Source organism: Pinus tabuliformis, chromosome X (genome assembly GCF_031772625.1).
Source record: "Pinus tabuliformis cultivar Carrire ecotype Pingquan chromosome X, CPIR1, whole genome shotgun sequence".
Classification (NCBI taxonomy): domain Eukaryota; kingdom Viridiplantae; phylum Streptophyta; class Pinopsida; order Pinales; family Pinaceae; genus Pinus; species Pinus tabuliformis.
The window spans coordinates 854415034-854440141 of NC_142308.1; positions in this window are offsets into that span (position 1 = coordinate 854415034).

A 25108-nucleotide genomic window follows, 5' to 3' on the forward strand; every position below is an offset into this window, starting at 1 on the left:
AGTCTCTACCAAGGAGGAAATTCAAATCCAAGGGGCCTTGGACTACCATAACATCAATACATATAGTTTTTCCTTCCAAGGTAGTAGGTAGCTGAGGAAGGATCCCTAAAGGTTCACTTTTTCTTCTGTTAAAAGCCAATGGATTTTTAGTAATAAACACAAGATGGGGGAAACGTAAATCTTGCCAAGAAGTTTAGGATAGAATGCTAAGAGAAGCACCTTTGTTTATAACAGTGTGATATTTGTTCTTACCCCAAGCCTTCACCATGATTTGGAATGACATGTAAGAATGAAGAAGAGGCTCTATTAATTGATTCCAATAAAATGAAATGTCCTCATTACTTGGAGGGGGTTCCATAATAATAGGAGAAATGCCCCATTGTTCGGTGGGATCTGAAGAAACAAGAAGAACCTGAGTAGTATTAAGTTAACTCTCTAAGGGGAGAGTACGATCGTTTGAATATGGAATCGAGTCGACCACTTTCTCAACCAATGGTAGGTTGGAAAAGGACTGATGGGATTCACGCCCAGGAAGAGTGGGATTGACTGAAGATGAAATCAGGTCAGTCACTTCATCAACTAAAGGAGGATTAGGGGAAAGCTTATGGTAACTGGTTGTAAGTTGTTGTTGAGAAACAATAAGGTATTCCAACAATTTTGAGGCTTCATCCATATGAGGGAAAAGGTCATTTGATGACTCCCTTCACATAACCTACAAGGAAACCTAACTTTATCCTTTTTCCCGGAAACCTTATTATGACTAGTTGATGGTTTGTCACTAGCATGATCTCCAGAGGCTGATGAAAAGGGATAATGTGAGCCTTTGGACCACACTTATAATACTTGGGGAAAACCAGGGAAATTTTTAAGAAGGTGGTCACCCTCACAGAGCTTGCAAGAGAATTTAATTTTACAAGGCATGGAAGCATTAGCTACATTCATAGTGATGGTTGGTTGGTTGCCCCCTTGCTTATTTTTCTTCTTTGTCTTCTTCCTTCTATTCTTGTTCTTAGCTTCTTGGTTACTAGTATCAATACTTTCGCCAGGTGGAGAAGAAGAAAGGGAAGAATATGCAATGGGTGAAGAAGGCAAAGGGTCAACTTGAGGTTGGTGTTGTTCAAGTGGAGAAATTTCTTGTGAAGTAGTTTGGATATTTGGGACCATGGAGGTTGAAAACAACCATACCGATAAATCTATCGTGAATCCAGGAAGGGAAAACATATCAATGTAAGGCACACCAATATTTCCAAAATAAGGAAAAGGACCAGGATTCCCATCAAATGGATTTCCTTTATTGGCAGGCTCCAAAAATGTTACCATCAAATTCAACCAAAGGTCTCCAAATAATAAAAGGTGGGAAGTCAATCAAATAAGCAGTAACAATGAAAATGGTTATTAAGTATGAAGTTATTACTAGGTTGTTGTGAACTGCAATATACCTTTAGGTGCATGCACTAAATCTCCTCGAATGTTTTGTTCGGTGTATCACAACAACAAGGTGGCTGACTCAGTTACCTACGGTAGGCTCGCAGCCTAATGGGGACTTCTAATATAATCGAGGGTACGTGGAAGTGCAGTCTATAGTAGTGTTGTATAATACATCCTGTATGATGGGAAGCACCCATATATGCTCCTCATACATGGAGCACCATTCTGATATAGCCAAGGGTATGTAGAAGAACAATCCTTTATACTCAGAGGTACGTGGAATACCAACCACTCGCAGAATGTAACACATAAAATCAATGAAAACTCCTATGTTTAGAGACGCCAAAACATGTCTTCTAGCATAGACCAACTAAACATGTCTTTACTATTTCAAATTCTCCTTAGATCTGTTAATAAATTTTAATGTTTATCTTGATTAAAGTTTTAGTTTCAATGATCGAAACAAATTCAACTGAACAAATTAGCGTGATAGTACGAACTCTTTTCATTCGATGAAGATCTAACTAAAGGAAGGGAAGGAATTTCAAGAAATAATGCAGAAGAAAAAAAAATAAAAATAATAATAAAAATAAATAAATAAATAAAATAAATAAATAAATAAAATAATAAATAAAATAATAAATAAAATAAATAAAATAAAATAAAAAAATAAAAAAATAAAAATAAAAAATAAAAAATAAAAGATAAAAAATAAAATAAAATAATAAATAAATAAATCCTCTAAACAAGATCTTCAAAGAAAATATTCCAATTCGAAAGTTCACAACCCTAATGCATGAGGAAATGACACTCTCTTTTATTTTTATTTCAACTTTCAATTTAAAGAAAAATGAAAATATGACTAGATTATTGAATAAAAAATAATTCAATCAAATAGATACTATAATATGAAAATTTATTTAATAAATCAATAACCAATTCAAATGAAAAAAAAAGCCTAATTGACAAGAAGAAACAATCTCTTATTAAAAGAGGAAATAAAATTCGATTACACACAAGTTGTTGGCTTTATAGAGACCTTGGACATACCAGAGACTCAGGAAGACACTGCAAAAATGACAAATTTAGAGCAAGATAGGGAAAATGCAAATTTTTTAAACTTTTAGGATAATCGCATGCAATATATGGAAACCATTGTGAGTCATTGTGCAAACTAAACAGAGAGATTTCATTGATATGCACTGTCTCAAAAGGACAGCTTCGATGGGGTAAATGCGCTTAAAAAATAGAAGAAAAACCCTAACTATTATCAAAATTAAGATTTCCTAAGTCCACTGATAGCCTGATAAAGATAAATAGATTCGACTATAGAGGTCCTAAAGGCTATGGCAAACAAAATCACTAAAGAACATCTTCTTCCCCAGCAAAGGCGCCAAGTTATTTTGTGGATAAATTCCTTTTGTATACAAAAGAAATCTCCCTAGACCTAGTGGCTTAGCCTAGAAACAACCAAGACAAAACTACAATTTTTATCCTTCGATATGTTTGAAATATGAAAGTAAAACCTACTTGGAATCCAATGCAAGCCTCCTTATTCTCTCTACTTAGCTCTAGCTCCAACTAAAATTTCTAAAAGTGGAACCTACAAATCATCCAAAACAAGCAAGGGAACAAAATATACAAGATAACATATACAAACAAATCTAAATAAGAATTCAAGGATTCATTTTCTACATATGCATAATCAAGACATAATGTATAGGAGAAATGATGCACTTTTGTATTAATAATGGAAGGAAAACTTTACAACCCTTGTAGGCGTTGACTTTATGAATCTCTCCCAGCTATCTTGTCCTTCCTTTACCACAATGGTAATATTTCAATCATAACTAAAGCACATGGATGGATTATGGACCTCTAGACACAAATGGACATCATAAAGGCATAATCAGAGTCTCCAAAAGCCAACCCAACCTCTATAGCAGGTAGTGCTTTTATAGGGTAAATGAGGTAGTTTTGGATTTACCATACTAGGGCTTAGATCCACTTTACAAGGAGCTAATATTTGTGATATAAGAGATAAGACCTCATTAGTAGGAGTCTGAGATCATATCCAATAGTAAATGGGTAAATCCACTCCCAAAGCTTTTAGAGAGAGAAGCTTCAATTTTTTTATTTTAAATTTTACTCATTTCTAGGTGCCATCACACTTATGGTAAGAGCAACCTATGCTGAACAACTCAATTTCCATGTGTACAACCTGTGCCACCGTAGTTTATCAAGAAATTAAGTGTGATGAGGTCTTCAATTACAGTTTTTAGCCAATCTAATCTAGGATTCTTATAACTTCTGAAGAGATAATTCTTTTGGCTTTGTAGGGATGATTGCAAGGTACTATAAATGGATGATGATAGATCCAGGTTTAGGTCCATTTGTTTGAATGTGAAAAAATGGCCTGTAACAATTAGTAATTTTGTCATTCAAATTTTTAGCAAGTCATCTAGAACTAGATCCATGCTTGGAGAACATGGTTATTTATGTTGGTAATACTATCACCAAGGCATATCCTTATGCATAAATAAAATTTCCTTATAAGTTACATTCTTAGTAGCACCATGATAAGCATTATTGTACAACCATTCCACAAGGGGAATCCATTGTGCTCACAGGTACAACATTTTAGAATAAGAGCATCTCAAATAGGTTTCCAAGCACTTATTGACCACGTTTTCTTAACCATCTATTTGAGAATGCATGCAGTGCTCATATTAAGTTGTGTACCTTGAAGTTTAAATAGCTTCTACCAAAATCTATTGGTCAATGTGGGGTTTCAATTTGAAAAAAAGGAATTGGGCATATTGTCTAGCTTAAAGTTCTTATCGACAAAAGCTTGAACAATAGAGGAAGGAGTGAAAGGATGAGCTTGGGAAAATAACAAAGAAACTTTTGAAATATGATCTACCACTAGCATAATCATTTTTTAGTTTCTTATTTTTGGAAGTTCCACAATAAAATCCATTCAAATGTATGTCCAAATTTATGTTGGGATTAGTAGAGGTTTCAATGCGCCTAGTAACTTTATTGTCTCTCCCTTGTTTATTGAGAAAGCATCACAAGATGCCACAAAATCCTATATATATGTTTTCATGCCTTCCCAAAAGATTGAATGCTTAGTTCTTTCATAGGTTTTATGAAAGCTATAGTGACATGATGTTAGTGATGAGTAGAGCTCCTCTAAATCCCATTATTTTTGGGTTGAATATTTTTCCAAAAAAATGCACCCTTTATACCACAATGTATCTTATTTCCATGTATAATTTATAAGAGGTTTGGGATATATCTAAAGTTATTTAATGACCTTCCTTAAAGTACTATTTTCAAACCATTCCCTATAGAGTTACTCAATCCGTCTTGGACTTGGTAATGATAAAGCAAGGAATGAAACATCCTCTTCAAATTGTCTAGATGAGGAATCAACCATAATATTCTCTTTAGCCTTCCTATATATGATATCATAATCATATAACAACATATTGGTCACCCATTTATGTTGCTTTGGTGAAGAAAATCATTGTTTGATGAAGTAATTTAGACTATGATGATTGGTCCTCATTTCAAAACACCTCCCTATGTGATGTGGTCACAAAGTCTCCATTGCATTAAGGATAACTATTATTTCCTTCTCATTTGTCAATTTTCCCAAATTATAGTCACACAATTTCTTATTGGTTAATTCTAATGGGCATATTTCCTATATAAATACTTCTCCTAGAGCCCTTCCTAAGGCATCACATATGAAAGAAAAAGTCTTATTAAAGTTAGGAAGTGATAATACTAGAGTAGTGCACATCGCTTCTTTTAAAGCAATGAATGCTTGTGTGGATTTCTCATTGTAGAAAAAGACCTTATTCTTGTCTGAATTTATAGGAGATGTAATTTTTCCATAATTTATTGTAGAAATATGGTGATAGAATTGAAACTGCTCAAGAATTTTAATCTAAAACCAAGAGACACAATTCTACTCTACTGATTTGCAGAATTTAATTCACAATTTAGAACAAAATTCACAAACATGAGACAAGAAAAAGCCACACATGCACAATATTTTTCTAGGGGAACCCAACTGGGAAAACCCCTCAGGGTCTCTTTGCATTAATAAGATGAATAGAGAATGTATTACAATTTGTTTCCCACTCTTAGCATAACCTGCAAGTGAATAACCTATCTCTCTTCTCAATGAGAAGCTCTGACCAAGACTTAGTCAATTTATACCTCTCCTTGAACCCCTATTTTCTTATGAAAATCTTGAGGAATTAACTCCTATTTTTTAGCAATTTTCCTCCAATTGATTTCGCAATTCTCAAGGATTGATAATCTAACTACATGCAACACCTACACACTCAGACTAGTTTACAACTGTTTGTTACTGTTATAGACAATTTTGTGCCTTGCAGCATCAGGCATGAATTGTCAATAATCCAAGGGATCCAAAGTCCCTAAACATGATGTTCCTACCCCTAGAGGAACAAGGTCAGCAAACCAACAGCTCTCAGATCAGTTCTCCACCTGAAAACACTCAAAAACAAGCAATCCTGAAATCAAAGCAGGTGCTCCACTAGGCTTCTGCGCTGAAATTCAACTCCTCCATGGTGTACCTGCGTTGCAAAGCAAGTGGAACAAAGGCCACCTGCGCTGAGCGAGATGGGACAAGTGGCACACTGAGTCATTGCTCTGGAATCTTCCAAAAATGACACTTGGATCAGGGATTTCGCCTTGTGATGAGTCAGAGGCTCTGTTTCTCCAAGTGGAAGCAAGGTTCTCCAAGTGGACTCAAGAACTGAAGATCAACTGAAGAGAGAGAGGACAGAAGGCAGCTACACATCACTTGCAAGCTGACTCATCCTTTCTCAATTCATCTATATATTGAGCTCTCTCCTATGAGCTCAGGAGGCTGGAATGTTGTGCAAAGTAATGATATGCTGTTGGTTTCACTATAGAACTATTGGGTGATTGCTTGAAGGAGGTGAAGAGGAGAAATTCTTTCTGCTGGGAGGTGTTGCTGGATTGGGGCCTTCAATGGTTGTAACTCTCTCAGAACTTTACTTCTTCATTAATAAAAGCTATTGAGGTTCTTCTATATGCACTTGTTTCAATGATGTGTTGTGATAATTGTATATTTGATTTATGCTAATCCTTGAATCAGTTATGATTGCATGCTTCTTGTAGTTTCCTTCTTTGTTATTTTGCAGGATCTCATTGTAGCTGGGCCAGCAAAAGAGCAAGGAGCTGGGAGCAAGCAGCCAAAGAGAAGAGTTTGGATTCGACATTAAGCGCAAGGCAACGGTTAGTGCATTTCCTCATTCTCTCTTGCTTTCGTAAAGAAGTAAACCTTAAGTAGTTTTCTTTACAGTTGTTGCTGAGGTACTATCACCCTTAGAGTGGGATAGGGTCATCCGAGTCGGATACTTTTCCCTACAACAAACTGGCGACTCCGCTGGGGATCGTATCTGTTTGATTGTTTGTAGTATTTTGCTATTCATTTCCTGAACAAAAGAGTACCAAATCGAAAAGCTTTTGACTATATCAAAAGCGAAGTAGAGGGCAGCTACTCTAGCTCATTTCTGAGCATGTTCATGATTTGAAGAGCTGATCTACAAGGATCCTTGTAAGCTCTTAGTGATAGCTTTTCATCTTCCTTGTCATCCCTTACTGTGTACTTGACTGATTGCTTCTGATTTGAGCAAAAACCGTGAATTTTTGAGAAAATTGTGACCCGGAAACTGAGAAAAAGCAACTTTCGTTTTCCAAAGCAGGTAGTACACAGGCTACCTGCTTTGCAACGTAGGTCCTGAAGGGGCTACCTGCGCTGAGAGCCAGACTGGCTGAGCAGCACCTGCGTTGGCCCAATTTTGCCTTGTGCAGTTGGGGTTTCCTCCTTTTTTCTTGCCTGTTTTCACTATAAATTTTGCAGTCAGATACCAGTCTTGTACCTATTCTGAAACCAACCTTACTTGCCATCATTCCGCCTCTGTTATATAACGAAATTGTACTTGTTCTTTTGTATTTCTTACATCATTTACAATTTCCCATAACGAAAGTTAACCAGTCTTGCTTTGGCCTCTTAGATCTGAACCTGTGTTAGGCATTTTGATGGTCTAAAGAGTTAGCTTGTTTGCTGTCCATAGCTGATTAGTCTTTTTACTTTCGTCATTATGGTTTGATTTCATGTATTTCCAGTGATTAAACAAGTAAATCTTAAGGTGTCTTTGATTTTGGACAAGCTTGTTTGTTTTCGCTTTAAATCGAAATCAAAGTTATATAACAACTTTCTTTTTGTAATACATCAACATTAAGAAAGGGAAAAGAAAATACATGCATTGTGCATTTTGCATTTGATTGTTTGCATGCTGATTTAGGAAATTCTGCATTAGTGTGTGCTCTATGATCTGTGTGAAAAGATTTGCCTTTCTTCTCCTCAGTAGTTAAGATTTTCAAAGTTGAAAGATTGAAAAGTTTGCTTCTCATCTTAGACTGCATTCAGGAATTTGTTACATACATCTCGTGGTGATCCTTAAAGGCAAACTGCTAAGCAAGATCAACATTAAAATAAATTCAATTTACATAACAACGCTTTGTAACATAACGCAAACACATAGAGGTCTAGGTAGAGACATGTTCCGGCGTCGTTAAACGTAGTGACTGTCGATCTCTACGAAGGTGGGTGATTCCTCCTGAGAGTCGGTGGCACTAATACGGACTTGTGCTCCCACGTACCGTCGCGTATATATTGGGAGACCCCTATAGGAACAAAGCCTTTATCCATAGGAAGCCGTGTCGGCCGCCCTACTGATCGCGATGCAGTGAACACAGCATTCACGAAGATCGACCACCCGTACCGTAAAATGTATTCTGTGGTTTCGCGAAAAGTTTGGCACACCCTCTGCCTAGAACTCCAGAGCAGTTTCTTTTGGCCTTTTTCAAACTCTATAACTGAAAAAGTCCATCCGAGCATTTGTCACTTCGGGCTCGTTAAAACATCGAAGGGGACTAGAGTCATCTTTAGCTTTTTCTCGACTCTTAAAACATGAAAAAGCAAAGTTGTGTCTAAAGCGTCGTTAATAAAATTTATTTTAATCGGAACATAATCACTTGTTATTCCCACGTTGATCTTTCAGTTGAAAAGTATGGAGCCCACCAACCAAGGAAGTCACCTTGGTGGAAGTCCCAATCCCTTCTCCTCTTGGGGAGATGTTGGTGCGCCCCATATGGCCACATTGTCACTTCCAGGATTGACAATTGGCCTACCTGTATGGCTCTTTTCAACTAATGTAGTTCAGACCACCACAAATCCTGAGCAGTCGAATCAACAGTCAGACCAGTCTAAAGCTGCCCACCAGCCTTCCACTTCTTACAATTCTTCCTCTGATCCTTCATCTTCACAAGGTAGAGCCGACAAAAGTCAGCCTCCCATGGAGAAGAAGGAAAAGAAGAAGAGAGAAAAGAAGCAGAAGGGGCCTATGGCGAAGGCGACTGGGGGCAAGCAAAAGACATCTGACAAAAATCCACACACTGCACCGACCGGGCCTAAATCGCCATGTGTCATTTGCAAAGGGACCCACTTCCATCGTGATTGTCCTTGTATTCCCCGGATACTAAGGGACTGGTCCCCCAGGTTGCACAATCCGGTAGCATCAACCTCTGGTAGTCATGTTGATTGTAGTCCGTCAACTAGCGAGAGTGAAGGACGAAAAGGGAGACCAAGATCACCCTGTATGTTGTGTGAAGGCGATCACGCCATCCACCGATGTCCATTCTTAGACGAAGCGAAGAGAGTTTTGGAAGATCGTCCGGTTTCACCATTACGACTTCCTCCTGGATACCAAAAACTCGTGCCAAGTCCCTCGATAGTTGAAAATCCAGCTGGCCCGATCAAGTGGTCAGCTGAAGTGTCGGTCATTGAGAATGAACCTACTGAATCCAGACCAGACGAAAGTCTAAAGGTCGAAACGGCAGTTGACCCGGTTCTTCCTTCAGAGGTTTCATCCTCAAATGACTCCGTCATTGAAGACCCATCTTCAAATGACACCCTCACTGAAGAGGATAAGGATGACACCGTCCATATTCTTTTCATCAACACAGACTTTGATGAGCATCAGGGCAATGCGCCCATTCCTTTATCGCAGGAAGGAACATCGTCAGGGTCGTATCCGGCCGTGTATTCGGTCCCACCACCAAGCAACCTAGTTGTATCCTTTGATTGGAATCAACTAGGCAGACCCCGATTACCAGCCAGTATCCCATTCAGAATCATCGTCCAAATCTACATAATGGTGATGGCTGGAACTATCATTGATGAAGGGGCATCTGTGAGTATCCTTTCCTCTATTGCTTGGAAAGCACTGGGTTCCCCGGCGCTTTTACCTGAGATGAGAAATCTATCGGGTTTTGATAAAGGAACCAGTCACCCGTTAGGGATTCTCCCCAATGTTCCCATTACATTGAAAGGGAAGACAGTTCATATGAACGTCATGGTCGTCCAGGGACCCTTGGTATATAACTTACTCCTTGGACGAGACTATATATATTGCATGGAGGCGATAGTGTCCTCACTCTTTAGAGTTATGTGTTTTCCGCACGAAGGAAGAATGGTCAAGCTCGTAGACCAACTTTCATTTCCAGGATCACGCATCGCAAATAGTCAAATACCATCCCTTAACGGTTTATTCACTCAAGGAATGCCTCCACCCCCGGTTCTACTTCCCGATGAATGCGAGTGATTCGGAAAGATGTAACTGGGACCCAGGGGGCATGCACCCTGGCCTGCCTTGGGCAGAGGAAACCTTGGGTATAAAGTTAATTTCCGCAGAAGGATGGGACTAGTCCGTACCCCGTCCGAAGGAAGGAAGAGAGGGTTGTTCTAGGATAAAGTTCTTTTGTCAAAGTTATGTGAGTGAGATAATCAGCTTCTCGCTCCCCTTGTCTAGGTAAGTAGGATACCGAGGAAGGGGACCATTTGCGGCAGCAAGTAGCCACCATCTTTGAAGGCAAGCCTCACCCATTAAAACATATGTTTTGAAGGATAAGTAGGGGCAGCCTCCAAAGAAAGAGATGAAATTGCTGCAACAAGTGGTCACCATCTTTAGTAACCTAGTAATAGACATCGCCGGGAAAAAGAGTTTAGTTTGTGGCAGCGAACAAAACCATTTTTCGGATAATAAGTAAGAGGAAAACCTCCCTCCGTAACGCCAATGTTTTATCTGTTGCGATCTTGCAAAAATCAAAAAGTGAACTGATGGGAAGACAAGTACCGTCGGCACCGAAAAATAACGAGAAGACAAGTATCGTTAAAAATATAGCAAGACGACAAGTAGAAAAACAGAGGTGGGACAGAGGAGGGGTAGCCTTGAAATTATACTTTATACCTGGGGGCATGCGAACCTTTTGGAGTGCAAGCACGGGACGACTATTTATTTTTTAAATTTTTAGGTCCTCCCTTTAAACCTGTAGGTCTAACCCGTTAAACTCGTAGGATTAGCCGTTTCCAGCTTGCATAAAGAAAGGATGTGGGGCAAAAGTTAAAACTTGCCAAATTGGAGTAACTAGTGAGGTATAGCTCCTTAAATATGACTACCTCACCTGAGGCGTTCCTTGTATTAAGACTGGTATAATCGAGCAGTTTTAGCACACAGTCCATGCTCGTTAAAAAATAAACGCAAGATCCGAGCAGTTTTAGCACATAGTTCATGCTCGTTAAAAAATAAACATAAGTTGTGAGCAATCTTCCCCTAGAGTTCAAGCTCACCCAGAAAAAATGAACCGGTAAATAACCTTGGTAAATGTAACCTTTGACAGCCATATTAAAGCCCTTGGTCGTGTTCTTGCAGTCTCACCTCCATCCGTTCATTTGGCCAATCATTCATCTCCATATGATTGTTTACCCATTTTGAGGAACAGCTGCGAAGAGTGATTTCACTTAGCCATCCTTGTGACACTGCCGTGATTGGAAAATTCCAACCTGTACCTGGAATCTGCTACTGCCCTGTTCATCACTCGTTCCTCGAAAGACGAGTCATCTTTAAGCTCTTTTCACTGACTCGTAAAATATGAAAAGATTGCCGAGTTTTGGCCTTCCAGCTCGTTAAAGCGACCGGAAAGCTATCCCTCCTCTAGATTTTAATCTTTTTGGACCTGAGGGATTATTGCACAAAAAGATCGAGCGCTTGTTTTGTTCGGCTCGTTAAAGCAATCGAAAATTCATCCCTTCTGTATTGTTTTATACTTTTTCGGACTTAAGGGATTAGATGACGAAAAATGAATTTTGGAGTTGACTTTATGTAACTTTTCAGACTCTCTAAAAATGAAAAGGACCGAGTTATCCTTGTCGTTAGACTCGTTAAATTCATTAAATAGCGACAAACTTGTCTTTAGACGAGAACGAGTTTCCCTATCGCTAGGCTCGTTAAAACATAGCGATGGGCTTGCCCGAAGGGCAGGTTATAGAACAAGCATATGTTATCCTCCTCAAGCTTGACAAAAATAAAGAGGTACTGGTCAGCAATGACTGGGGAAAAATTGGGAGAACCTCACAGCTTTAATGGTAGCAAGTCGCTCTTGAACATGACACTTTGTCCTCCGTATCACATCGGGTTGGGTTGTTTCATTCACCGGTCTCATCACCATGGTCCTCGCCACACCATCCACATTTGGGGTAATGCTACCGATCCATCACATCAGTGTCGTTATATGTTCAAGAGATGTTGTTCTGCAAAGAGTCAACCGTGTTCCATCCACTGCCATACATTGTCCTTCATCCATTTCATGACCGCCACCCTGAATCATACATCACAGTTTGTTTTCACCTCATCACAATCACTAGCTCCGTTCCGTGTCACTGATGTGGGATTCATTAAGGCCCTCCTTTGACGGATCGCTCCTTGTCGACATCAGCTCATTATCCAAGGAGTTGATCTAGGAACACCCCCTTCAGTACTTTGAAGCTTGCATGCCTCAATGGCAAGTTTCTCACTTCCGGCGACAGGTATACATCAATGACCTTCGACCAAAAGATTTTGCATGGTGGTCGACGCCAAGTCCTTTATTCCCACCATGTGAATTGTACTGCCGTACCTTGAGGGTCATCATCCTTATCGGTGATTCCTCTCGCGCTTGTTAAAGGTTTACATCATTGACCGGTAATCAAGCGATGTCTTTCCATGTTCGACTTCAAGAAATTCTCACATGGATCGACTTGTGCATCGAGTGAAGATCGGAAGAGATTGAAGACCCCGGGTCTAGTTTCATCCATCCGGGCTGCGATATATATTCAGGATATAAAGACATTTGATATGTACATCATTGCAGCAGATGATCATCCTTCTCAAAGGATGATAATTACAGCAGAGAATTATCAGTCTATCATCAGACGATCGTCTGTTCTATGTACCAAAATGTATTTATAAAGCTGAGCATGGGAATGCCCGCCTCAGCTAGATCATGAAAAAGTATGAAAAATAATGTATTGTATTGTATCTTATTACAGGACACTTCTCAGCAGATCGAATGAACTTCGGATCCTCCTAATAAAGCATTTCACCCGATAAACGACCTCATACTTTAGGGGGCATCTGTTATAGACAATTTTGTGCCTTGCAGCATCAGGCATGAATTGTCAATAATCCAAGGGATCCAAAGTCCCTAAACATGATGTTCCTACCCCTAGAGGAACAAGGTCAGCAAACCAACAGCTCTCAGATCAGTTCTCCACCTGAAAACACTCAAAAACAAGCAATCCTGAAATCAAAGCAGGTGCTCCACTAGGCTTCTGCGCTGAAACTCAACTCCTCCATGGTGTACCTGCGTTGCAAAGCAAGTGGAACAAAGGCCACCTGCGCTGAGCGAGATGGGACAAGTGGCACACTGAGTCATTTCTCTGGAATCTTCCAAAAATGACACTTGGATCAGGGATTTCGCCTTGTGATGAGTCAGAGGCTCTGTTTCTCCAAGTGGAAGCAAGGTTCTCCAAGTGGACTCAAGAACTGAAGATCAACTGAAGAGAGAGAGGACAGAAGGCAGCTACACATCAGTTGCAAGCTGACTCATCCTTTCTCAATTCATCTATATATTGAGCTCTCTCCTATGAGCTCAGGAGGCTGGAATGTTGTGCAAAGTAATGATATGCTGTTGGTTTCACTATAGAACTATTGGGTGATTGCTTGAAGGAGGTGAAGAGGAGAAATTCTTTCTGCTGGGAGGTGTTGCTGGATTGGGGCCTTCAATGGTTGTAACTCTCTCAGAACTTTACTTCTTCATTAATAAAAGCTATTGAGGTTCTTCTATATGCACTTGTTTCAATGATGTGTTGTGATAATTGTATATTTGATTTATGCTAATCCTTGAATCAGTTATGATTGCATGCTTCTTGTAGTTTCCTTCTTTGTTATTTTGAAGGATCTCATTGTAGCTGGGCCAGCAAAAGAGCAAGGAGCTGGGAGCAAGCAGCCAAAGAGAAGAGTTTGGATTCGACATTAAGCGCAAGGCAACGGTTAGTGCATTTCCTCATTCTCTCTTGCTTTCGTAAAGAAGTAAACCTTAAGTAGTTTTCTTTACAGTTGTTGCTGAGGTACTATCACCCTTAGAGTGGGATAGGGTCATCCGAGTCGGATATTTTTCCCTACAACAGTTACACTTCCTTGGAATCTCCACCACAGCTGAGGAACTCAAATTCCTTGCATGCACTAGATATTTTGAGTTGATTGATCAGTTAACTAGATGATCACTGAGTTAGACTACTGTCCCATTGCATAACTAACCTTCCATTAGCTCCATTAATTGGTAGAACTAGTTTAACTTAACATAATTAGAGCTAATTGACCTGAATTACTAAAATTTGGCAATCATGCATGCTTAACTGAACTTCAAACCCTTTAGCTCAAATTTATTGAGCTAATCAAGTGACAAGAGCCATGTCACACAAGTTAAATTCCTCCTAGTTGTTTGTTGATGTGGAAATTCAAATTTTCTCAATTTGACCTGGCAAAGTCAAATTGAGACTTTCTTGCTACACTTCTCAACATTTCTCACAAGTTCCCTATAACATCCCATAATTACTAATAATACCCTCAGAATCTTTAGTTTTTTTTGGACATTAATCTTGTATAGCCTCTACTTTCTTGGGATCAACTTGTACTCCTTCCTAACAATGTGACAAAAATATTCAACTTTAGTTTCCCAAAAAGAACATTTGGATCACTTAAAAAATAATTGGTTGTCTCTCAAGAGTTACAAGAACTTACTAACATCCTATATAGAATAAAGTCTTTCAGATTAATCACATTGATAGGATTTGGTCGATGTTTCGAACCAGCTAATGTGGTTCATCTTCGGGACTAGGTGAGAAATCCATCAATCATAAGGAATAAATAGTAATGATGCAACATTGCCCAGAAATAGCCATTAAAAACTCGTTGTTGTTGAATTAGTTAATTGGTAAATAAATTAATTATTAGGGAGTTAGGGTAAGGAATTATTGCATTAAAAAATTCTATGTTTAGTTAAAAATAGTTGTTAAGGAATATTTAAAAATAAAATATTGAATTTTAATTAATGAAAGAAGTTATTTGTTAGAGGTTGACCAATTAGAAAATTAGTTGTTAGGAATGTAGAAATTTTATCCCAATGTAATCAAATAAAATTAAATTAAGTTTATATTATTCAAATTAAAGGATAATAAGAAAAATACTACTAGAGATTTTATATAAATATATATATATATATATATATATATATATATATATATAAATAAATAGTATATAATATATGATAAAAAAAAGGATCAAGGCAGAAAACAAAAGAGAAAAAGCTAGAAAGAGAAAAGAGAAGAAGAGAAAGGGAAAACGGGAAAATGGGGAAAAAAGGATGATCAGATTGTCGCCAACCTATTTATGGAAGATTTTGAGACCAAGGCCTTAGCCACTGCTCAATTTCACCCTAAAAAATGGAAGAGGTTTGTTGATGATACCTGTGTCATCTGGCCTCATGGTAGGGAGAAACTCGACCTATTTCTTAACCACCTTAACTCTCAATCTGACTCCATCAAGTTCACGATGGAAGTGGAGATGGATGGTCGCCTTCCCTTTCTCGACATTCTCCTTTCAAGGACGAGTGACAGTTCCATTTGTCACCAAGTCTATTGGAAAAAGACTCACAGAGAACAATATATCCATGCCAGTTCTCATCATTTCCCAGCTTAGAAATTCGGGGTTCTTAGCACTCTAGCTACCCATGCTCTAAGAATCTCTGATGATAGCCACCTTGAAAAGGAGAAATCCCATCTCCTTGAAGTGTTTAGAAATAATGGGTATAGCAGATCTCAAAGCCTCAAGGCCTTTCACAAAGCCTGCAAAAATCCTAGAGTTAAACCTTCTCGTGATGATCCTATCTCTAAGGTTCATCTCTCATATATCCAAGGAACCACAGATAGGATTTCCCATATCCTTAAGAATATTAATGTCTCTTCCTCATTCAAACCTCTCAATAAAATTAAGAATTCTCTTAGATTTGTTAAAGACCCTATTGATCCTACTGTGGGATCCCCTACATTGGAGAAACAGGAAAATCTATTAAGTAGAGGATCAATGAACATGTTGCAGACATTAGACACAATTGCTTCCACTCATCAGCATTAGCTGAGCATGCAGAAAAATCCAAGCACCATGTCTGCATTGAAGAATCCAAGGTCATCACTAAGGTCGACCACTTCCACCATAGGAAGCTTAGAGAGGTGATTGAGATAGAAAGGCATGCCAAAAATCTTAATAGGGATGATGGTTGGAAATTGAGTAAGAGCTAGATTCTAGCTCTCTCATCGTAAGTCATCATTCCCCTTTTCCCCCTCTTCTCCTCTTTCTCTTTCTGGCTTTTTCTCTTTTGTTTTCTGCCTTGATCCCCTTTTTTTCATTGTTATTACTATTTGTATTATATATATATATATATATATCTTATTTTTTATTTTTTATTTTTTATAAAATCTCTAGTAGTATTTTTCTTATTATCCTTTAATTTGAATAATATAAACTTAATTTTAATTTATTTGATTACATTGGGATAAAATTTCTAGATTCCTAACAACTAATTTTCTAATTGGTCAACCTCTAACAAATAACTTCTTTCATTAATTAAAATTCAATATTTTATTTTTAATTATTCCTTAACAACTATTTTTAACTAAACATAGAATTTTTTAATGAAATAAATCCTTACCCTAACTCCCTAATAATTAATTTCTTTACCTATTAACTAATTCACCAACAGCTAGTTTTTAACAGCTATTTCTGGGCAATGTTGCATCCTTACTATTTATTCCTTATGATCGATGGATTTCTCACCTAGTCCTGAAGATGAACCACATTAGCTGGTTCGAAACGTCAACCAAATCTTATCAATGTGATTAATCCGAAAGAATTTCTTCTACATTATGGATCACAAAAGTCTTAGATCTAAAAACATCCTCTATGTTTGATTCCCAAGCTTTATGTCACACGGAATCAGTCAAGGGTGCGGACACAACTGACCTTCCTAGAAGTCTAAGACATTCTAATGACAAACAAAACAAACTGGAGCTATCCTTCTCTAAACATACATTATGATATGAGAAATCAAGTGTTTCGTTCTTACCTTTGTCCAAACGCTGTTGTAGAAGTCCAAGCTTTGTTAATCTGGATGAGCTCCTCCTTTTCTCCAAAACCTGTAATCACCAACAGTCAAACAATTAAATAGCACCTGATTATAACATAAAACAAAGCATATTCAACACATAGACCAAGGAGTACATGAAATAACCCATTAACAACAAGTTATTGAGAAGAATGGACCAATTTGCATTAAAGGTAATCAAAAGGAACCATTACAACCTGAGCCTTGGTGTTGTGCAAGCTCCTTCCAGGGTCCACAAGAGTCTTCCTCTACTTTGACAAAGCTCACCCACTTCCAAATAGAACAAGTAAAGATGACAATCTCTCCTCACAAGCTTCTAAATGGGAGTCCTAATTCCTGCAGCATTTACCCTTAGAAATCTATAGCTTTCAACCCTCCTTCCTTCTGGCTCAATGCCTCTTTTTATAGTGCTCAAGAGGAAGTTAATCAGGTCCACCATCAATGGGATAGTCCCCCTCTTTGGATGGGATCACTCCCTTATTGATGGGATAAGTTCCTCTTTGATAGGAGTGCATGAACCATCTGGAGGCGCTCAATACACATCAAACAACCTTCTAGAATGCTCTAGAAATGACCACAAGTAAGTTTTTGAAGATAAAACTTGCGCATTTTAACCTTTTCAGAGGGACGCACCTGCCCCTTTAGATACAGAGCGTCCTTGGACGCAGACCTTATGAACAAAAGGTGCGTACCCGCAGGCAAGGTTTGAGAGAACCTGCGTACCCAAAGATAAACATTTTTATAAGGACTTTCTCTCTTTCTTGGAGTTTGACATGAATAGTAGAGGCATAAGACTTGCTCAAGAGGGTAGTATGACTGTTGATAGAGCCATACCAACTGTAAATAGCCATGGTGACATTTTTTAGTGTAACAGATTGCCCCCTAAAGTGCGAAGCCTAGAATAGATTAGGGTTTTGTATTATCTAGGAAGGGTGAAGCGCTTTATCATTTCGAGGATTATCTCGTGGAGAACCTGGTTGGAACCTGCAATTTTCAACACAAAATACATGGATAAGATTATATCATCACTGAGGTAGGCATTCCCATACTCAGATAAAAACTTTAACTAACAGACTAACTACTCTGATACAAGAATGATTTTGCAGTACATCATAATCATAGACTTTTGTAGACACAGTATGGGCGCAGCCATCTGTTTATGATTAGTCTACTTAGATAATGAATACAAAACTCCTCGCAGCCTGGATGGTAAAGATTTGATCCAGGGTCTTCATTCCTACTTCTCGAATTGGTACGATTCTAGCCATGCGAATAAATGAGTCGATGTCAAACATGGTAGAAACCACTTGATTACCAGTCAATGATGTGAACTGTTAACAAGCGTGAGAGAGACCACCAGTAATGTCAATGGTTCTCAAAGTACCCAGTACAATCCATGAGATGTGAATGAATGAGTTGATGTCGAACATTTCAGAGAATCCTTCGATCGAAAGTCAATGATGTAAACTGACGTCAAAGGCGAGAAACCTGCCATTGATGCATGCAGACTTCAAGGCACTGACGATTTCTAAGTCATCTCTCTAGATAATGTGCTGATGTCGATAGAAAGCGACCCGTTGCAGGCAAGCCCGCAACACGAAATCATTGTTCAAGTTGAAGAAATGTTGCTGTAAGGACTGACTCAGGGATGGTCAAATGGATGACAAGTATTTTGCAGATGAAAGTTTTTCTTGCAGACCTCTTGAACACATAACGACACGACAGATGGCTTGGTGACGAATAACTCAAATTTAATCCCCGGAACCCGGTTAAAGACTTTCAAAGTGGTTTGATCAACTGTGAGGTAAAAGATTTCCCAACCCAGGTGAATGAAAAGTGTCGTGTTCAAGAGTGGTAATAAAGTTTCTTTTGAGACAAAAGGTAACAAACAGGTTCATTCTTCTCTCTTTTCCCCCACCATTTCTGGCAAGTACCTCTTTATTTTTAACAAGCTTGAGGAGGATAACATGTGCTTGATTATAAGCTCATCCTTCGGATGAGTCCAACCTAGTTTTGATTCGAACCCTAGGAAGGAGTGGTTCGTTCCTGATTGTAATTGAACAGGTCCTTTACTGTGAAATGTTTAACGAGCCCAGTATAGGAGAAACTCGGTGTTTTTCAATTTTAGAGAGTCTGAAAAACTTAAGAAGACTCCAAGTTGAACTTTTTCGTAGATTTGTGTCCCTCAAGCCCGAAAAAGTATAAAATAATACCTGGGGGAACCGCTTGATCTTGCGACCAAGGAGTACTTTCATAATTAGTGCCACTGACCTGAAAAGTAAAAAGCGATCAAGGACACGTCGTTTTATTTCCATATCGAGTTTGAAACGACAAAAACCCGGCAATCTTTTCCTGATTTTACGGTCAGAAAAGAGCTATAAGGGGACCGTCTTTTAATTCCGTTTTAACGAGTGTAAAAGAAACGCTCGACAATCTTTTCATATTTTAGGAGTCAGAAAAGGGCTTAAAAGATGACTCTGAGGTTTCACTTTTTCGTACGTTTTAACGAGTTCGAAAAAGGGATAAAAATGTACTCATGGTTTTCACTTTTTCATAAATTTTAATGAGTTCGAAAAAATGATAAAAATGTACTCATATGGCCGACTTTCAATTTAATTTACGAGCAGGAAAAGACGGAAAGAACTCGGCATTTTCATTTGTTTTACGAGAATGAAAAATAGCAAAATAATCTCGGGATTTTCATGAGTTTAACGAGTCTTGAAAATAACTGAAATTGACTCGAGATAGGTTTCATTTTTACAAAAGCTTGAAACAGATAAAAACTATGCTTCAAAGTAGTTTCATTTTTACACAAGCTTGAAACAGAGAGAAAACTGTGCTTGATGCCCCCTAAGCGTAACTGCTAGAGCGCATGCCCCCCTAGCTTCATTTCATTCAACCAGCTGGATGAAATGAAGGTTGAGTTACGAGATTATTTGAAAGACTCAACCTAAAACTGTAAGAAATTATGCAAAAAACTGAAATAACTAACCTAAATACTTAACATTTATGAGATCTAGTCAATCTCTCGACTCAAGTAGAGGAGGATTTGTTTCATTGTTTAACGAGCTTGACACAGGAAAAGAACTATGCTCGGATTCGGTTTCATGTTTATGCAAGCTTGAAACGAAAAAATATGCTTGTTATAAGTTCGCATGCCCCCAACATAATGACGCAAAACGAGGTACATGCCCCCCAAGCTTCATTGCATTCAATGAGTTGGATGGAATGAAGCTTTACTTTCAAGATCTTGGAAATACTTGTGGGAGTTGTTTCATTTTTTAGTGAGGTTGACACAGGAAAAGAACTATCCTCAAAACCCTTGTACGATGTATGTCCCTACCACCAGCTTTGACAATGATTTGGAAAGGGATGGAGGAAGGAAGACGAGGTTCTGTCAGTCTATTCCAATCAAAGGAAAAGACCTCAGTGCTTGGAGGGGGTTCTATAGAAACAGGTGAAATGCCCCCGGCATAGAAGAATCTGATGTAACAAGAAGAACATCAGCGGTATGAAATTTACTCTCGAAAGAGAGAGTGTGATCGACCGAATGTGAAATTGAATCGACCACTTGATCAACTAATGGATCATCAACCTGAGTGACATGAGTTTCACTCTCCAATGGAAGAGTGTGATCGACTGTACTTGAATTTAGATCAATCACTCCGTCAGTTGACGGTAGGTTGGGAGAAAGTTTACGGTAACCAGTTGGAAATTTTTGCTGTGGAACAGTAAGGTTTTCCAACAATTTTGAGGCTTCATCCATGTGAGGGCAAATGTGAGTTTGATGACTCCCTTTGCATAACTTACAAGGAAACCTAACTTTACCCTTTTTCCCAGGAACCTGACTATCACTGGTTGATGGATCAATGGAAAGTTGATGAGATTTTTCTGACCATACTTCCAGGACCTTTGGAATACCAGGACAATTGACAAGGAAGTGGTCACCCTTACAAAGCCTGCAAGGGTATTTGGGTTTACGGTGCATGTTGGAATTTTCCTCAATACAACTAACACTTACAGCCATGGTTGGTTGGTTGACTTCTTTCTTATCTTGCTTCTTCTTCTTCTTCTTCTTCTTCCCTTTCTTCTTCTTCTTAACCTCCTGGTTACTAGCATCAAGACTTTTACCAGGCGAAGAGGAAGAAATGGAGGAAGAAAAATTAGGCGAAGAAGGTAAAGGGTCAACAGAAAGTTGGTTATGTTGAGATGGTGAACTCTGTGAAGGTGAAGCATCCGGTTGAGGTGGAACAATTGGAGTACTTTGGGCCAACGAAGTTGAAAATAACCATATCGGTAATCCTATTGTAAATCCAGGTAATGACAAAGTAGCCATATAAGGAGGACCAACATTTCCAAAGTAAGGAAAAGTACTAGGATTCTCATTAGGAGGGGTTCCTAGGTTGATAAATTCCGGAACATTTGCCATTATATTCAACTTCAGTGAATTTTATTAACAATTTAAAACTAAAATTAAAAATTCACAATTCACACTTAACAACTAAAATTCACAATTCACACCTATGGTCTCTAAAAGTAAAAACAAACAAATTAACACGCGCTATCAAATCTAGGAGTCAAACCACACACAAACAGTAGCCTTCCGGACCGAAATCACTAGTTGGTGATTAAGCCCAACCTCGCAGAATCCAGTACAGAAATAGTGGGTGGAACAGTTACCCCGGCAACCTGCTTAATGAATAGACTGGACCAAGTTCCTCCACTTTAACCGTCTCGAGTGAAGTGAACCCCCCAGAAAATCTAAGTGAGTATAACCGACGTCTGCTCCAGGTACAGTGGGACCTTCCCTCCACCATCACCTCGGTAGAATCCTAAAGATAATGGCCACTAAGGTTACCAACCGCAAAAAATGCACCTGTGGGAACAGTCTAAACTCCGACAGCACGCAAGGGCAGAGTAGCAAGCTCAATCCCCTTGCCGGCTCCTTGACAATAATCCAAGGTTTACCGACAAGTGACCCCTGGCTCCTCGACAATGGTTAATCCGAGGTTTACCGTTTGTAATACGTGCGTGTCTGGCGTCGTTCCCAACGAGGGGGGAATGATCCCCTCATTGGTTCGGACACGAGCTCGTGCTTCTCCTTTAAGAGGAGCTTTCCCAGAGTACAAGTGAGACAATTGGATTTATCCTACCACAAGATGAGCTACTTGTTTGGTTTTGCTGTCTTGGAGAGTTAATTACTCTCCTACTCCAAGACACTAGCCTGATCTATATTGGTGTTTCAGAGCCCTAGAAATGTAAAAATTACTAGATGAATTTTAATTAAGCGCTGTGTTATTAAGGCTGTTATTACTCAAATGGGTAAATGGATATGAAACCAATGGTGTTATGACCCGACTCAACTGAATGCAATCGAATATGATAATGTAATCTTTTCAATTCGATGAATCCTAACTAAAGTAAGGAGAGAGTTTCCATTCACTTCCAACAATGCAAAAATTGATCACTAAGAGAAAATATAACAAATTCTCTAATGCACTAATTTCATCAAGAAAAACTAATGCAAATCAATTCCAAACCATTTTTTATTTTTTTATTTTGTGTAAATCCAAATCAAAGAAAACTGATCTAAATCTACAATTGATTCTTCAGAACGTAAACTATGCAATTGTAATCTATGCACAATTCACTTGAAAAGTATGCAAATGTAATCTATGCACATTTTTCATTCATATTCCGAAAATGAGAATTCTAATTATGCAAATGTGATCTATGCAAGAGAATTCTCAGACACAAGACGATTCTAATGTGATCTAAGAACCAATCAAGTGCAAGTCGAGAAAATTGGGTGAGAGTTCCAAAGATCAAAACATAAAAACACTCAAAGGCGATTAACACTCATACACAATTTAGCCCCCCCCCCCGGCGAATGAGGGGGAAATTTTTTTGCAAAAACAGAAGCAAAAAGATGCAAAATTGTGAAAAGACTGAGACAAACCTCCAAGTAATGACCAAAGGAAATCAAATCAAGAATTTCTCAAAAAAAAAAAAGACTCAAAACACCCAATTGATGAAAGCTTAGAGTAGGAATGCTGATGAAACAAGATTAGGTGAAGATCTTTGACAAGTGACTAATGGATCTGGGCAGAAAAAACTAAGAAAAAACAAAATCTGAGAGCAAAAAATGCAAAAAATGGAATTTCCTCAAATTTTAACAGGGGACGCAGGCAACCCGTTAAGATAGGTGCGGGCCCGCACTGTGCACACAGCGACAGTGCGTCCAAGGACGCACTGTGCAGCACTCAGAGGGTGCGTCCTACTGAAAAACTCAAGAAAACCCAAAATAAAACTAATCCTAAGCTAACCCACCCAGAGACAAGGTCACAGAGCCAAAACCAGAAAAATAAACCAATTTTCTCAAAGCAAAGTTCACACAAAAGAAAAACTCTTCTCATCAATGGAATCTATCCCCAGCGGAGTCGCCAATTTGTCACACGGAATCAGTCAAGGGTGCGGACACAACTGACCTTCCTAGAAGTCTAAGACATTCTAATGACAAACAAAACAAACTGGAGCTATCCTTCTCTAAACATACATTATGATATGAGAAATCAAGTGTTTCGTTCTTACCTTTGTCCAAACGCTGTTGTAGAAGTCCAAGCTTTGTTAATCTGGATGAGCTCCTCCTTTTCTCCAAAACCTGTAATCACCAACAGTCAAACAATTAAATAGCACCTGATTATAACATAAAACAAAGCATATTCAACACATAGACCAAGGAGTACATGAAATAACCCATTAACAACAAGTTATTGAGAAGAATGGACCAATTTGCATTAAAGGTAATCAAAAGGAACCATTACAACCTGAGCCTTGGTGTTGTGCAAGCTCCTTCCAGGGTCCACAAGAGTCTTCCTCTACTTTGACAAAGCTCACCCACTTCCAAATAGAACAAGTAAAGATGACAATCTCTCCTCACAAGCTTCTAAATGGGAGTCCTAATTCCTGCAACATTTACCCTTAGAAATCTATAGCTTTCAACCCTCCTTCCTTCTGGCTCAATGCCTCTTTTTATAGTGCTCAAGAGGAAGTTAATCAGGTCCACCATCAATGGGATAGTCCCCCTCTTTGGATGGGATCACTCCCTTATTGATGGGATAAGTTCCTCTTTGATAGGAGTGCATGAACCATCTGGAGGCGCTCAATACACATCAAACAACCTTCTAGAATGCTCTAGAAATGACCACAAGTAAGTTTTTGAAGATAAAACTTGCGCATTTTAACCTTTTCAGAGGGACGCACCTGCCCCTTTAGATACAGAGCGTCCTTGGACACAGACCTTATGAACAAAAGGTGCGTACCCGCAGGCAAGGCTTGAGAGAACCTGCGTACCCAGAGATAAACATTTTTATAAGGACTTTCTCTCTTTCTTGGAGTTTGACATGAATAGTAGAGGCATAAGACTTGCTCAAGAGGGTAGTATGACTGTTGATAGAGCCATACCAACTGTAAATAGCCATGGTGACATTTTTTAGTGTAACACTTTACCATGGATCAAGATATCATCAAAGAATACTATCACAAACTTGAATAGGAAGGGCATATATCTTGTTCACGAGCCTTTGGAAAGTGGATGGATCATTACAAAGAATGAAATAAATTCCTAGAAACTCATAATGACCTTCCAGATGACTGCATGGTAGGTTAATGAGTATTTCATTACATGATAATTGTATTTTACGTTGTCCATGCTCCCAACGATTGATATAGGTTAAATTTGTATTAATCTAGACTATTAAGCTTCATATTTCCCATGAAAATTTAATTTTGATCATATGTAGATAATAAAGCCTAAAATTATCAACATGTATGAATGATATGTAAGCTATAGTATTTTCATTAGCATTCCAATGGGTTGAATGGCCATGTGGTAGGTTAAAGAGTATTTTATTACATAAACATTGTATTTTATGTTGGTAATTATCCCAAAAATTGATCTAGGTTAAGTTATATTAACTAGATTATTAAGCTTCAAAGTTCCTAAGCA